The sequence below is a fragment of the Rana temporaria genome, chromosome 2 (assembly GCF_905171775.1).
Source record: "Rana temporaria chromosome 2, aRanTem1.1, whole genome shotgun sequence".
NCBI lineage: Eukaryota > Metazoa > Chordata > Amphibia > Anura > Ranidae > Rana > Rana temporaria.
Window position 1 is genome coordinate 264,631,879 of NC_053490.1, and position 17,842 is coordinate 264,649,720.

Consider the following 17,842-nt stretch of genomic DNA (forward strand, 5'->3'; position numbering starts at 1 on the left):
GGAGTGGTGGAACGCACATTTGGCCTCCTAAAGTCCCGTTTCCGGTGCCTGGATAAGTCTGGGGGTACCCTGTTGTATTCCCCAAACTTTGTGTGCCAGATCATCGGGGCATGTTGCATGCTGCACAACTTCGCCATGAGAAGAGGCCTGGAGATTGACATACGTGATGACCTGACCCCCGAACCACATAATCCCCCCCTGCCAGAGGCTACCCCGTCTGCTGATGGAATAGCAGTCAGGACACGCCTCGTGGAAGGCTTTTTTTCACATTAAACACCCACATTAATCATGGCACAATGATAATGCACGCATGTACACCACTGTGGTCCCTAGCACATACACCCCACATCCACATTGAATTGGATTAGACCGAAGTACCCCCCATGGTACTAGGGAGCAGCAACGCCGCGCCAAGGCTCCAATTATGTTGCTGTACATTCATACACCTTTCACACGGGTCGTGGGGATCACTTCTCCCCAATGACTGAGGGTGACAAACCTTAATGACAGGAGTGTCACCCCCCCACATTCACACACCATTCACACTGAAGCCTGCACTACTCCCCGTGTGCAGGTAAAAAAAAAAAAAAAGACTCATAACCTGAGTATACAATAAATAAAAAAGACTCATAACCTGAGTATACAATAAAAAAAAGACTCATAACCTGAGTATACAATAAATAAAAAAGACTCATAACCTGAGTATACAATAAATAGTCCAAAAAATCAACGGCCCTGGCGTGGGCTCTTTCTTGTCCCTAGGGTTTTGGGGCGCTGTTGCCTGGTGCGAGCCGGGGCTGGTGGAGCTGGGGGGGCTGGTGGAGCTGGGGGGGCTGGTGGTGGAACCTCCCCCAGTCTCTCCATAGCTGCCTGCCTGCCCTCCATTGCCACGGCTAGCCGGTGGAGGTAGCTATTGGTGGCAGCCTGCATCCGCAGCCGGCGGGTGGTAGTGCTGCGCTGCTGGCGCCGTGTCAGCCTCCCCTCCTCTCTGACAGCACCTGCCAGGCTCCGGACTTCAGCAACCAGCTGAGATGTGGTGTCCTGCAGGTCCCCCAGACAGGACAGAAGGGCTGCCCCGTTCCCCACAACGTCCTGCAGGCTCTAATTGATGTGCCGACTCTGCCCAGCCTGCTGTGTAACAGCCTCCTTCACTGCCACAGTGCAGGCAGCCTGGCTCTCGGCAGAGGACGCCAGGCTAGCTGCGACCCGTGTTAGATCCCCCGAAAGAGTCCCAATGTGGCGGGTCTGCCTGGTTTGGTCCCTTGCAAGATTTAACTCCAGCTGATCAGGGACTCCCCTTGTTTTTTTTAAAGCCTTCCTCGGGGCAGGAGCGGCTTGAGGCCAGGTGGAGGGGCTGGCCCTGGAGGGGCTGGGGTCCCGTGAGGGGCTGGCCCTGGAGGGGCTGGGGTCCCGTGAGGGGCTGGCCCTGGAGGGGCTGGGGTCCCGTGAGGGAGAATCCCTGATAGGGATTGAGAGCCCTGAGGGGGAAACTCTCATGAGGGGGAGGTTTGGGAGGGGGAAGGAATGGGGGTCTCCACCAATAAATAAAGAGTCTCCTCCTCTAACATGACCTGCTCCTCCTCCACTTCCTCCATCACAGACGTAGGGGCAGTCTCCACCCTGGATGTGGTGGGTTGCCCTGCAGCCGATGATGGCCCAGCTCCATCCTGCACATCTGTGGAGGACACAAAACATTCAGATGTTGGTGGACCCACACACTTGACACTTCTTCCCTCCCCCCCCCCCCCCACACACACACACATGCAACACACCCGAAAGAAGATAAAACACACTTACCTCTCCTCAAGGGCTGAACCCCTAGAATCAAAGCCCTCCAGGCCCTCCACCAGCTCCCTAGCCAGGAACCTGGCCACAACAAGGTCCTCCGCTGTCAGGGTGATCCTTCTGGCTGGTCCTCCTCCTGTTCCACTGGCATGCTTTTTGTTGGCCACCAATTTTTCTTTTACTAAGCGACGCAAATCATTTATTTTCTTCCGGATGTGCTTTGGCTCCCTCTCCGCCACCCCCAAAGCATTCACCTGCGCTGTGATCTCCGCAAAAATTCGGAGTTTGTCAGCCTTGCCAGTGTAGGCACTCTGTGGCCCATAGAGGCGGTCCCCATGTTAGGAGAGGCCCTCAATAATTACAGCCCTGCACCTGCAGGCGGAAGTCTGGGCTGATTTATGGACTGGGCATTGAGAGTGGGCCGGCGTAGCTCAGGGGTCACGCCGGGGCGCAGTTCTGAGCATGTGCAGATTGGGGCATTTACCCCTGGATGTCACTGCACATGCGCGGTCTAAGAAGCGCCCCGGCGTGACCCCTGCGCCACGGTCGGCACTTCATTAGCATAGGGTGACTCCCATTTGGCCTTACCCCGCCTTACGCCGTCTAAAATCCGCCCCGCTGGCCCATCTTACACAAAAAAAAATTGCTGAATCACCTAACTGCCTCTCCGCGCTGGACCGGCGTAGTCTAAAAATGATGCGCTACGCCGGTCCAAATCTGCGCCATTGTTCATGAATCTGGCCCCCTGTAAGTAGAAATGTGAGCCCAAAAAGTATTTTTTTTTTTCATTTTGGATAGAGTAAGGGAGGGTTATAACCCCATGTCAGATTGTTTTTTCACATTCTGTGTCCCATTTTGGAGATTTCCCTTCACTTCCTGTCCCATAGCCAAACGGGAAGTGAGAGGAAATCCCTGCAAATTAAGGGAATTTCCTGGGGACCTCCAGGTCTCCAAAACTAGTGTCTCCATTGGAATGTTTCCCCTCTATTACTTTTCTGGAGACAACCCAAAATTTGGGGTTTTCTTTACTTCCACTTTTAATGGTAAACAGGACAAATATAGAGAGGGTGAATCTCCTTAATGGGGGCACAGACAGCAGCACAAACTCACAGGTGTTTTCCGGACCACTCACAATGGATATACGTAGCTCCGTAGTGAATTTTTTTTATTTTTTTGCGCCCCCTAATTTAAATATGACCCACGTCTTTCTGTCAATACCCCACCCCTTGCTGTCTAAGACCAGCCCTGAAATTTTCGAGTGGGTACACTATTTCTGAGGGGGGGGGGCAATGGATTGCTTTAATTTGCATAGATTTGCTCTCACTTCCTGTTTGGCTATGGGGCAGAAAAGTGAAGGGAAATCTCTGCAATGGGACAGGGATGGTAAAAAAATAAACTGACAGGGGCTATAACCCTCCCTTACTCTATCCAAAATGAAAAAAAAAGGTGTTGCCTATAGTTCTACTTTAAGCACAAATTTCTGATAATTTTATGGAGAGAACTAAGGGCCAAATCCTCAAAAGAGATACAACGGAGTAACTGCTGTTACTCCGTCGTATCCCTGTTCCTAACTATGGAACTGATCCACAGAATCAGTTTTCCATAGTTAGGGAGAAGATCCGGCATGTGTAATTGAATTACACTGTCGGATCTTAAGGATGCAATTCTCGGCCGGCCGCTAGGTGGCGAGGCCATTGCGGCCGGCCTAGAATATGCAAATGAACACTTACGACGATTCAACAAACGTTCCGACGGGCCCGTCGCGCTAATTCTACGTCGTTTACGTCGAGTTACGCCGCGTAAAACTAGGGCTCAGCCCTAGCTCTCTTAAGCCATGTTAAGTATGGCCGTCGTTCCCGCGTCGAAATTGAAATTCTACGTCGTTTGCGTAAGACGTTCGTGAATGGCGCTGGACATAAGACTGGCGCTACACTAACAGTGTAGTGCAAGCTGGCGGGTACTCTTTCCGTGCTGCCCCAGGCCTGGGCCTGGGGTGGGGTATTGACAGAAAGATGTGGTTCATATTTAAATTAGGGGGCGCACAAGTTTAATCAGGCCTAGGGCAGCACAAAAAAAAAAAATTCACTACTGAGCGACGTATATCCATTGTGAGTGATCCGGAAGACACTTGTGAGTTTGTGCTGCTGTCTGTGCCCCCATTAAGGAGATTCACCCTCTCTATATTTGTCCTGTTTACCATTTTTTTAAGTACCGAAGTTTGGTGCCATTCCACGAGTGTGCACAATTTTAAAGCATGACAAGTTAGGTATCGATTTACTCGGCGTAACATCATCTTTCATATTATACCAAAAAATTGGGCTAACTTTTCTGTTTTGTTATTTTTAAATTCATGAAACCGTTTTTTTCCCCCCCAAAAAAAAACGTTTGAAAAATTATTGCGCAAATACCATGCGAGATAAAAAGTTGCAATGACCGCCACTTTATTCCCTAGGGCGTTTGCTAAAAATAATAATATATATATATATATATATATATATATATATATATATATGTTTAGGGGTTCTGAGTAATTTTCTAGCAAATAAATTATGATTTTTACATTAAGGAGACAAGGGCCAGAATAGGCCTGGTAGGGAAGTGGTTAAATACCACCAATAGAAAGCTCTATGTGTGTGAAAATAAATGATAAAAAGTTCATATGGGTACAGTGTTGCATGACCGCACAATTGTCATTCAAAGTGTGACAGCACTGAAATGTAAAAATTGGCCTGGGCAGAAGGGGGTAAAAGTTCCCAGTAGGCAAGTGGTTAAACATTCAAAAGCTAGGTCAAAAGTTATTGTAAAGGGGTACAGGGTGGTATCAAAGAAACAGGGCTTGTAAAGCACACACAGGAAAAGTACGGGAAGCCATCACAAAAGTTTTCTGTGTGAAGGGTGTGTGTGTATCCCTTTGCTACAATCAGAGCTTTTATCACTGAGCTCTGCAGAGTGTCATTTCAGATCCCTACCCCTCTGCTTTTCAGAGCTGAGAAAAGTTATATAAATTCTGGATGGATGTAGAGAGGAGAAGACGGCAGATAAACAGGTACAACTTATGTAGGATGATTTGTTTAATCTCTGTGTATCACCTGAGGCCAGTCATTTCACTGGGCATATGTAAGGGTTTACAACCACTGTAAAGGCTATTCACAGTTCCTCAAACCAACTATGGATGACCAGCCTTGACTTAGAGAAAACCAAAACTGTCAACAGGCCTTGCCTTAGAGCAGTGAAATGGCTCATAACTACATATAAATAAAGTATGTATATTTTGAATTATTGCCCATTTTCGAAATGTTCCCACTAACAGTATAGAAAGAGGGCTGCAATGCATTTGTGAACACAAGCAGAGGGCAAAAAAAAACACACACTTTTAGTCTTACAGCACGTTAATATACATACAAAAAAGTACAAGTTATCAGTTCCTAAAACCAACATAGATGACCAGCCTTGACCCACAGCAAACCAACTCAGTCAACAGGCCTTGACTTAGAGCAGTGAAAAGGGTCATAGCTACATATAGATAGGCAAGCTGTTTGAAAAGAAGGCAGATTGTTCCCTGAAAAACTACTTTCTAGAACCTCCTTTCACTGCAATTGCAGCTGCAAGTCTTTTTAGGGATGTCCAGCTCTACCAGAGAGTGACATTTTTACCATTCTTCTTTGCAAAATAGCTCAAGCTTTGTCAGATTGGATAGAGAGCGTCTGTGAACAGCAATTTTCAAGTCTTGACACAGATTCTCAATGGGATTTAGGTCAGGACTTTTACTGGGTCATTCTAACACATGAAAATGCTTTGCTCTAAAACATTCCATTGTAGCTCTGGCTGTATGTTTAGGGTTTTTGTCCTGCCGGAAGGTGCCCCAGTTTCAAGTCTTTTGCAGACTCAGGTTTGCTTCTAGGATTGCCCTGTATTTGGCTCTATTTATCTTCCCATCAACTCTGACCAGCTTCCCTGTCCCTGCTGAAGAAAAGCATCCCTACAACATGATGCTGCCACCACCATGTTTCACAGTGGGGATGGTGTGTTCAGGTTGATGTGCAGTTTTCTACCACACATAGCGTTTTGCTTTTAAGCCAAAAAGTTACATTTTGGTCTCATCTGACCAGAGCACCTTCTTCCACATGTTTGCTGTGTCCCCCACATGGCTTCTCACAAACTGCAAACGAGACTTCTTATGGCTTTCATTCAACAATGGCTTTCTTCTTGCCACTCTTCTATAAAGGCCAGATTTGTGGTGTGCACAACTAATAGTTGTCCTTTGGACAGATTCTCCCACCTCCAGAGTTACCATGGGCCTCTTGACTGCTTCTCTGAGTAATGCTCTCCTTGACCAGCCTGTCAGTTTAGGTGGACAGCCATGTCTTGGTAAGTTTGCAGTTGTGCCATACTATTTCCATTTTCGGATGATGGACTGAACAGTGCTCAGTGAAATGTTTGAAGCTTGGGATATTTTTTTATAACCTAACCCTGCTTTAATCTTCACTACAACTTTATCACTGACCTGTCTGGTGTGTTCCTTGGCCTTCATGATGCTGTTTGTTCACTAAGGTTCTCCAACAAAGCTCTGAGGAGTTCACAGAACAGCTATATTAATACTGAGATTCAATTACACACAGGTGGACTCTATTTACTAATTAGGTGACTTCTGAAAGCAATTGGTTCCACTAAATTTTAGTTAGGGGTATCAGAGTAAAGGGGGCTAAATACAGATGTACGCCACACTTTTCAGATATTTATTTGTAAAGAATGTTGAAAAACATTTATAATTTTCCTTCCACTTCACAATTATGTGCCACTTTGTGTTTGTCTATCACATAAATCCCAATAAAATACATTTACGTATTTGGTTGTAACATGACAAAATGTGGAAAATTTCAAAGGAGTATGAATACTTTTTTAAGGCACTGTACAGTATTTGCACCTGTAGAAAGCTGGCACTCTGCCTAGTGGCTTGACATTAGCTACCATGGTAGTATTTATTATATACATATACATATAAATATATATATATATATATTTATTTTATATGGAAATAATAATTATTAGAAGTAATATGAGCCCATGGAAATTATTCAGTTAAACACTTAAGCCCCGGACCATTTTGCAGCTAAAGGACCTGGCCACTTTTTGCGAATCGGCACTGCGTCACTTTAACTGGAAATTGCGCGGTCATGCAACGTGGCTCCCAAACAAAATTGGCGTTCTTTTTTGTCCCACAAATAGAGCTTTCTTTTGGTGGTATTTGATCACCTCTGCGGTTTTTATTTTCCTGGTGCCTATCCATGGCAGCATACCTGTGACAAGCTCCGCCTTGGCTCCTCCCTCAGGACTAGTGAATATTATAAAAGTGTTGGTTAGCACAGCCCCCACATTCTCCTTTTTTTCCTCATACCTCATGGCAGTGAATTCTGGTCGGTTGTCCTTACCTTCTGCATTCGGCAGCTTCCGTCTGGGTTCAAGCCTCTCCCGGACGCGGTCCCTTCTCTTGGGCAGCTAAATGCGCTGATAAGGTAGGGAGTCCCTTCTGTAGGATCTTTTGGGACAAGCAGTTTGTCTCTTAACTAAGAGCTCTATCTGCACAGTGGTGTTTAGGCATTTGCTCAGTTGTTGGCTACAGAGGTAGCAGCCATTTCTGCATTTACTTTTGTTTTCTCTCCAGGTTTTCTCCCAATCCTGCCTTGCACTAGTCCTCTTTGTATTCATTCCCCTTTCTTATTGTGCCTAGCCCCCTGTAAACTTTTCCAGCTCCTTAGGAGCCGCGCTCGCTTAGCGCCGGCTTTTTATTTATGTTCGGCGTCCTCAGTCGCGTTCTGCGCATGCGCCGGCGGTGCGCGTCTTCCGGGTTCTCGTCCCGACGGTCGGCGCATGCGCGGTGGATCCGGAGGCTGCGGTGGCCATTTTGGATGAGGGCAGAGCGACGCTTTTTGCCCACAAGATGTCAGGCACAAGTCTAAAGCATTCTTCGCCTCTATGGATCCCTCTAGTGGCTTCAGTGAGACACCTAAAGGTTGCAGGAAGTACTACGCAGTCAGATGGCTCCAGGGAAACACTCTCTTCTCTTCAGGTAAGTAAAAGTAAAAAAAAAAAAAAAAAAATAATAATAATGTATGCATACATATGTTTTCTTTTAAAAATAAGACGGATACGTGTATTATATGTTTATTTAAATAAAAAAATAAAAAAAGGGGAAGTAGAAGGAATATAGCTTAAGTAAAAGATAATAATTAAAGATAAATACACATATAAAATAAAATATATTTTTTCGTGTCTCCGGGAATAATAAAAAAAAAAAAAAAAAATCACACCATTTATTCAGAGGTAAATCCCCAGATTAGGATCTGACCCCTGGTTTCCTCTTTATTCTTTTCTTGGCTGCTACTTCTGCTAAATCCACTCAGTGTGAGCCATTCGCCACCTGTACAAGATCCTACTCTACAGATGAGGTAAGGACCTACGTTCAGGTAAGCTTACAGATCTTAAAGGAAAAGAGTGCACTGAGGCTGGTACTTTCTTTTCAGCCCTGTACGCCAGAAGATGTCTAAGAGAACCTCAAGGCGACATGTGGACCATGGTGACTCTAGTCCACGTGGAGACGGGTCGTCCAGGCATAGGGATCATAGGAGTGGCAGGTAATCATCGGCCAAATAAACGCCGTCACTCGCGCTCTTTGAAGCCTAGATCCCCGAAATGTCAGACCCGTGGAGTCACCCCACTTCCAGACAAACCGGTCTGGCGGAATTGCCCAGTGGCAGAGGGCCAAAGCCTGCAAATGGCGGACCTACCTAAATACGCGGGAGAGAGTTCCATTGCGGATTTGGGCCCCACAATGCCGCCACAACAACCGGCATCTTCTACTCTGGAGCAATAGGCGGAGGCGTCCATTCCCGGGCCATCTTCAAGTGAAATCTCGCCCAACGCCTGTCTCTTCCTTCAAACATCAGGAAGAGAATACTATCTCAGGGGACTTCTCCGATGTCCATGATGCCTTTTGTTTCGCTTTCACCACGGTCCAGCCGTATGTGCAGGCGGTGAAACTAGCAAACGGCTGGGAGGAGACTGGCACAGAAGTCTAAATCGTGCCTCCCTTTTCTCCTCCAGATTGCCTTTTCCCTCTCATGGGCAAATTGAGGAGTGTGATTGAGGAAGAGTGGAAGAGGACGGAGAGAGAATTCTCCATTGTTCAACTAGGAAAGTTATACCTCCTCAAAAGCAGTTTCCGCAATGCTTGGAAGCCCTCCAGTAGTCGATGGAGTGGTGGTAAAGTTGGCAAAGAACGTCACATTGCCCATGTAAGACTCAACCTCACTTAGAGGTCACTGATTGTACCTGTGTAATGGGCCACGTTGGGCCTTGTTCGGCTCAGTAAATACTGGCCGGCTGCTGTTTTGTTTTCTATGTCTCTTGTATAAAAAATTAAAAAAGGGGACTCGACTTCACTTAGGCACCCACTAGACAGAAGGTTGGATCTTGATCTTCCACCAGACGGTGGGCAAACACTTGTAATCCTGCGATGGCCCTGACATCAATGTCCACCCCCCTTTACGTCTGGACAGATGTGATGGAGTGCGCAATGCAACTGGATATCCCAAGGGGGATACCACCAGGGCCTTAGATGAGCTAAAGCTCTAAGCAGATCTTATTGGTGAATCCGCAATCGATTCTTTTCTATGCTCCCCTGGGTCAATGCTCCACATAGTCATGGCCAAACGGGCCTTGTGACTGGAACCATAGTCAACAGATATTGCCTCAAAACAGAGCTGGTACAAGATACCTTCTGACGGGAAAGCCTTGTTTAGGGAGAAATTGGGTAAGACCATCTCTCGCATCAATGGCGGGAAATTAGGCCTGTTACCCCAAGACAGACGATCCGGGTGCTCCAGCTCATTCGCACCAAGTTTTTAATACTCCAAGAGTGAGGACTACAGACAGTCCAGACGGAAGAAGGCTGTAGGCAGAGCTAGAGAAGCAAGCATTCCACCTTCCTCAAGCCTGTATGCGGAAGCTCATGCCTACCTCCACAGGATTCTGCCAAATCCTTTTTCCCAAGGGGGGTCAGACTCAAGTACTTCTCGAGGATCCGGGTTCAAGGTGCAGGGATCCCTGGGTAGTCTTCACAGTTGAATATGGTCACTTCTGGGCATTTATAGACACCCCCCCCTCCAAATCTTATTTTTTTTCCGACAAGAGTGTCGAGGTTCCCCCAGAAAATCTGAAGCACTACAGTGTTTTTTCTTCTCTCCTGTGCAGGAGCAGCAAGCAGTGGTCCCAGTACCTCTATCAGAGAGATTCTCGGTTTTTACTCCACCCTGTTTCTAGTTCCCAAGAGAAACGAAGGTTGGAGTTCCGTGATGGATCTGAAGAGTCTAACTCGCTAAGATCCTCCTGGAAATCTCTAAATGGTTTCGCTTCAAACGATTGTTCGTTTATTCCAACCGAGGTATTGGATGTTATCAATAGACTTGCAGGATGCTTACCTGCATGTACCTGTACTCCTCTCCTGAAATATCCAGGGTTTGCAGTGGGGCATGTACATCTTCAATTTTTGAGCCTTCCCATTCGGCCTCTGCACATCACCAAAAGTCTTTATGAAGATCCTAATTGCTATCATAAACCCCTCCAGGAGAATTAGGACTCTGAAGTACACCACTACAGAATGACCTTTGTCCCATGGTGAAGAATCCAGCCCAATTAGTGGAACAGAACAGTACAGTAAACTTCCCGCCTCAAAGGTAAAGTCCACTATTCGGCAGATGAAGGGAGTCAGTGTGACATCCTACCTGTGGGCATTGAACTGTCTGAGCCTAATAGGCCAGATGTTGTCATGCATCACTATGGTATTAGCATTCGAGACATTTCCAGCCAGAGTTTTGGAGGCGACAGAACAGACCGTATCTATCTCAATCCATATACCTGACGACCCTGATGCCCAGGAGTCTACATGGGTGGATGAAGAAATACACGCTTATGAAATCGCATCCATCAGGACATGTCAACTGGATCACAACTACTACCGATACCAGTGCGGCAAGTGGGGGCTCACACTAGATCCAGATCTCAGGGCAGGGAAGATGGTCCTTCCATACAACATGCCTAGTATCGAATAGCCTGGAGGTTCAGGAATCCTTCCTTTTGCATTGCTAACACTAGAAATTTGAGGTACAGGCAACCCAGTTCCCACCTCCGAATGGCCAAGAGGGCTGCAGTGTCTTATTGGCACTGACAAGAAGGAATGCACAGCAGGACCTGCTGAGGGAAGTGGAAACAATAATCCTTTGGGCAGAAAGGAATCTAAAGACTTAAAAACAGCCTTTCTGCCCAGTCATCTCAATTCAAGGGCCGTCCACCTATCTCGGGGGTTCGTTGATTCCAAAGAATGGTTTCTGCACCAGAAAGTTTTCACCTAGATAGTGGTCCAGTGGGTCCCCTCGAGCCGGACCTATTTGCGACAGCACCAAGATTTCAAAGTTCGTCCCGAGGCCTCCTCATCCCCAAGCAGAAGCAGTAGATGCGATCCCTGCAACCTGGTCTATGCCTTTTTTCCAGGGTCTCTCATTCCAAAGCTCCTGTGGAGCCTCATGGTAGGAACCATGACGGTGATAGCAGGCCTACCGCACTGGCCAAGACATCCTTGTTTTCCCACAACAATGTACCTGAATACCAAGCCTTCAGTCAGGGTTCCAATAATACCTTTCTCCTGTCATAAGTACGTCGCACCTATCCAGTTCCCCACAGGTTGGATCTTCACATCTGGCAGATGAAAGGGAAAGGTTCCAATCCATAGGATGTTCCAACAAGGTTATCGCAACCCTGCTCAGGGCAAGAAAGCCATCCACAAACAGGATATAGGATAGGCTTATATAGTTACATTGTTGATCAAGTTGAGAAAAGACTCAAGTCCATCCAGTACAACCACAAACAAGGTGCGGAACAGGTTCTGGGCCTTCATGATTGGCAGAAGCGGTGTTCCAGATTCTCCATCATCCTCTCAAATTCTTGAATGCTTGCAGGCAGGCTTAGACCTAGGTCTTGCTTGAGTACACTAAGGGTACGTGCAGCGGCAATTTCAGCAGCAGCCAGTTAAAATGGACAGAGGATTCATTAATAATCCAATTTTTCAAAGCCGTCAAAGAGCCGATCGCCAACTAAACATTCTTTTCCACTCGGGACCTTGCTATCATCCTAGAGTCCTTAGCCAATTCACCTCTTGTCCCTTCAGAGTCAACATCGCTTTGGAATCTAACCATGCAGCTATTCTTCTTCATAGCCATAATCTCTGGCAGACATGTTTGCAGTACTCCCAGATTTAGGAGCGGATTATAATCCTATCATATTCTATCCTGACAGAGTGGAACTCGGAACTGTTCGGGGATTTAGCCCCAAGGTCATATCATCCTCGAACATGTCATAAACTTGGGCGCTTCCAACATTTTCAAGACAGGGCTCAGGTTCCCTTCACGAGCTGGACATTTTCTCCACTTCAGGTGACATCCGCAGGCTACGGCATCCTTCAGGGACTCTACCAGGTTGTTTTTAACTCCCTAGGTTGGAAAACAAGGGCATGGAGGCGCCAGCAAGAACGATTGCCTTGTGGCTCATCCACAAGGTGTACAGGGCAAAAGGACTGTGATCCTCTTTGGCAGTCTGGGCGTACTCCACCAGAGCGGTTCCTGCCTCTTGGGCGGCAAGAGCGAGTGCATCAATTGAAGCTATTCGCAGCACAACGACTGGGGCGTCCCAGCATATGTTTCTGAAAAATTTGCAGAGTGGAGCTCTTTTTCATCAGTGGAGTTCGGCAGTCAGACGGCGAATAGGCCTTTTGGTTCTTCTTTTAAATGATAAAAAAAAAAAAAAAAACTCTTTGAATCATCCCACCCATCTCAGCTAGTTATTTGTCACAGGTATGCTGCCATGGAGGCACCAGGAAAACGGAAAATTGTATCATACTTACCAGTAATTTTCCTTTCCTGGTGCCTATCCATGGCAGCATACAATCCCTCCCTTCGGTATTCTATATTACGGAGAATGTGGGGGCTGTGCTAACCAACACTTTTATAATATTCACTAGTCCTGAGGGAGGAGCCAAGGCGGAGCTTGTCACAGGTATGCTGCCATGGATAGGCACCAGGAAAGGAAAATTACTGGTAAGTATGATACAATTTTCCGTTTTTAGCGCTATAAACAAAAATAGAGCGACAATTTTGAAAAAAATTCAATATTTTTTACTTTAATAAATATCCCCAAAAAATATATAAAAAAAAAATGTTTTCCCTCAGTTTAGGCCGATACGTATTCTTCTACATATTTTTGTTAAAAAAATTGAAATAAGCGTTAATTGATTGGTTTGCGCAAAATTTATAGCGTCTTACAAAATAGGGGATTTTTTTATTGCATTTTTATTAATAATTTTTTTTTTCTAGTAATGGCGGCGATCAGTGATTTTTATCGTGACTGCGACATTATGGCAGACACATCGGACACTTTTGACACTATTTTGGGACCATTGTAATTCTTACAGCGAACAGAGCTATAAAAATGCACTGGTTATTGTAAAAATGATACTGGCAGTGAAGGGGTTAACCAGGAGGGGGCGCTGTAGGGGTTAAGTGTGCCGTGTGACGTCACTGATTGTTGTTCCCTATGACAGGGAACAGACGATCAGTGTCAGTCTCACTAGGAAGCACAGGGAGAGGTTTGTTTACATTTACCTCTCCCCGTTCTTCCTCTCTGTGACCCAATCGTGGGACACCGGCAGCGATCGGGTCCGCGGTTTCCGTGGGGACAGTCACGGAGCTGAAGACCGGGTCGCAAGCGCAAGCGCTGCGCGACCCACGGCTGGGCTCTAAAAGGGGACATACATGTACACCCTTGTGCCATTCTGCAGATGTATATCTGCGTGCAGCGGTCCTCAAGCGGTTAAGGGACACTCAAGTGAACCATTTCCTGTCCTGCCCTGATCTTCTCTATGGGAATTTGGTAAAAAAAATGCTGCTTCTGTGGAGATACTATGGGTGTCTTATAGCCTATCATGAGTGGGTATGGCATTGCTTTCAAGTAGTGAATTTTCCTGACAAAGCTGACCGGGAAATGCGTTGAAGTAACTACCTGCTCATTATATGTAAAAGAAAAAATATGTAGACATCATTCTGGATTGTTTGTATTATTTGTGCTGGCAATGTTTCATGTGTGTTTACTGATGGATGGATTTTAACTTAACATATGTAAAAATAAAAAAAACGATTTTTAATCGTTATCTTACATATTTGTTTTGTGCCACCTGAAAAGCCCCACAATTCTTATTTGATGTATTTATAATGTCTACATAAAAGGGATGTTGTGCCAATTAGGTAGCCACCCCCGGGTTCTCTAGTACCTGCTTGCCAAGAATCACCCCCATAACAGGATATAACCACCTCCATGCTTTACTGTAGGAATGGTGTTATTTGGATGGTGAGCTCTATTGGATTACCGCCACACATATTGTTTGGTGTTCAGGCCACATAATAAAATTTTAGTCTCAACTGACCATAACACCTTTTTCCATGTGGCCTCAGAATCTTCAAGGTGTGTTTTGGCAAAGCTCAGTCGTTACTGAATATGGAAAAAAAAGGATACTGCGCTTATTCTAAGTGGCATATAGAAAAAAAGCCGCAACTAAAAGATGTTATACAACATCAAACAAAATATACAAAGAAAAAATACGCGCTAATGTGCGTATAAATAGATGCACTGAAACCAGCGCAAATAATACAAAGAAAATTTAAATAAGTGACAAACAGTGATTAAACCGTGAGCATCTATAAAATATTAAATCTTGTGAACAGTTATAAATAAACCATGGTCCACCATACACCATAAAGTCCAAAAAACATAAAGCTGATGGTCACATTAAAGTGTAAATATTCCCCAATTTTCTGGAAAGAGTGATGATAGAAGCACCTCCACCTCAGTCGCACACTGACTCTTACCGGAACTCTATGGCCCCGTACACACGCCCGGATCTGTCCGCTGAAACTGGTCCGACGGACCAGTTTCAGCAGACATGTTCGGTCGTGTGTAGGCCCGACCGGACAATTGTCCGGCGGATCGGACAGTTTCCAGCGGACAAATGTTTCTTAGCATGCTAAGAAACCTGTCCGCTGGAACCATGTCCGTCGGACATGTTCGGTCGTCTGTACAGACTCACCGGACATGTCCGACCAACCACCATCCCTCGCATGCGTCGTACTGATTCGACGCATGCGTGGAAGCTTTGAACTTCCAGGGCCGCTCACGTCGCCGCGTCATCGTCGCTGCGATGGCGCGGCCACGTCCCCGCGTATTGTTTACGCGCGGATTTCTGTCTGATGGTGTGTACAACCATCAGACAGAAATCTCCGGGCGGACAAGTCCGCTGAAAACGGTCCGGCGGACCGTTTTCAGCGGACTGTCCGTCCGTGTGTACAGGGCCTAAGATCTCTTAATTACAGGAGATCATAGACAGCATATACAGGGAGTGCAGAATTATTAGGCAAGTTGTATTTTTGAGGATTAATTTTATTATTGAACAACAACCATGTTCTCAATGAACCCAAAAAACTCAATAATATCAAAGCTGAATATTTTTGGAAGTAGTTTTTAGTTTGTTTTTAGTTTTAGCTATTTTAGGGGGATGTCTGTGTGTGCAGGTGACTATTACTGTGCATAATTATTAGGCAACTTAACAAAAAAAAAATATATACCCATTTCAATTATTTATTTTTACCAGTGAAACCAATATAACATCTCAACATTCACAAATATACATTTCTGACATTCAAAAACAAAACAAAAACAAATCAATGACCAATATAGCCACCTTTCTATGCAAGGACACTCAAAAGCCTGCCATCCATGGATTCTGTCAGTGTTTTGATCTGTTCACCATCAACATTGCGTGCAGCAGCAACCACAGCCTCCCAGACACTGTTCAGAGAGGTGTACTGTTTTCCCTCCTTGTAAATCCCACATTTGATGATGGACCACAGGTTCTCAATGGGGTTCAGATCAGGTAAACAAGGAGGCCATGTCATTAGTTTTTCTTCTTTTATACCCTTTCTTGCCAGCCACGCTGTGGAGTACTTGGACGCGTGTGATGGAGCATTGTCCTGCATGAAAATCATGTTTTTCTTGAAGGATGCAGACTACTTCCTGTACCACTGCTTGAAGAAGGTGTCTTCCAGAAACTGGCAGTAGGACTGGGAGTTGAACTTGACTCCATCCTCAACCCGAAAAGGCCCCACAAGCTCATCTTTGATGATACCAGCCCAAACCAGTACTCCACCTCCACCTTGCTGGCGTCTGAGTCGGACTGGAGCTCTCTGCCCTTTACCAATCCAGCCACGGGCCCATCCATCTGGCCCATCAAGACTCACTCTCATTTCATCAGTCCATAAAACCTTAGAAAAATCATTCTTGAGATATTTCTTGGCCCAGTCTTAACGTTTCAGCTTGTGTGTCTTGTTCAGTGGTGGTCGTCTTTCAGCCTTTCTTACCTTGGCCATGTCTCTGAGTATTGCACACCTTGTGCTTTTGGGCACTCCAGTGATGTTGCAGCTCTGAAATATGGCCAAACTGGTGGCAAGTGGCATCTTGGCAGCTGCACGCTTGACTTTTCTCAGTTCATGGGCAGTTATTTTGCGCCTTGGTTTTTCCACAGGCTTCTTGCGACCCTGTAGACTATTTTGAATGAAACGCTTGATTGTTCGATGATCACGCTTCAGAAGCTTTGCAATTTTAAGAGTGCTGCATCCCTCTGCAAGATATCTCACTATTTTTGACTTTTCTGAGCCTGTCAAGTCCTTCTTTTGACCCATTTTGCCAAAGGAAAGGAAGTTGACTAATAATTATGCACACCTGATATAGGGTGTTGATGTCATTAGACCACACACCTTCTCATTACAGAGATGCACATCACCTAATATGCTTAATTGGTAGTAGGCTTTCGAGCCTATACAGCTTGGAGTAAGACAACATGCATAAAGAGGATGATGTGGTCAAAATACTCATTTGCCTAATAATTCTGCACTCCCTGTAATGATGATATCCTTGAAGCGTGTCTCCAGAGAGGGTCAGTCACAGTATTGAATTGCCTCAAAACAGTGTACCAATGCGGGAGAAGGAAAAAGAAGGAACTCGCATAGCGTAAAATCTTCGGGATTTATTATAAGATAAAAAGATGAACACTTACATCAAGCTGTAGACATAAAAGCATCAAAAACACAAGCCGGCCGGCTCCTCGAACATGCAGCCCGTATCTTCCGGGTCTGATCACTTGACGCGGTGATGTCAGAACGTTTCGTCTCGATGGGGACGTGGTCACGGGATGACCTTTCTTCAGGAGTAGCTTTTTCTTTCTTGCAATCCTCCCATACAAGCCCTATTTGTGGAGAAGTTGTGATATTGTTGTCACATGCACACAATATATATATATATATATATATATATATATTGTGAGGGATTAGCTCGTGGGGATCACCTTTTCTGAAATCACAGTCTGTAAGCAGGCACTTTCTTTTAAGTCTGGCGGATGCCAGATTTTATTTATAAACGGTTTGCAGATTAAAATAAACAAAACAGTAAATTAAATCCTTGCCGTCCGGCGCTAAACTAAACAAACAGGATCTCCTCTCTATACAGTGTGGGGCTAGTCCCTGACACCCACAAAACATGCAGTAAAGCAAACCTTTTCAGTCCAGCACTCAGCGCTCCCCTCACTCAGGTCCCTTCCTGAGTTTTAAGCCAGAGCCCTGTTGTGCTCTCTTCCTGGACATTTAAAGTCCAGCTGATTGTGGACTCCAGTGGACCCAAACATCCGGACCGGAACCCTAGCCAGGCCCAGAGGCTGTAAAACCCGGAATGGATTCCGGTTCAGTCTCTCATGATAGAACGTATGCGAGGTGAAATGTACCTATGATCATGTATCGCACCTCGCATAGCGTCACAATATATACAGCCCTCAAAATTTCCACTCGCCTGCTAGCATTTGGCGAGTGGATTTAAGCTGGGGGCGAGTGATGACAGGGCTGCATGACCAATG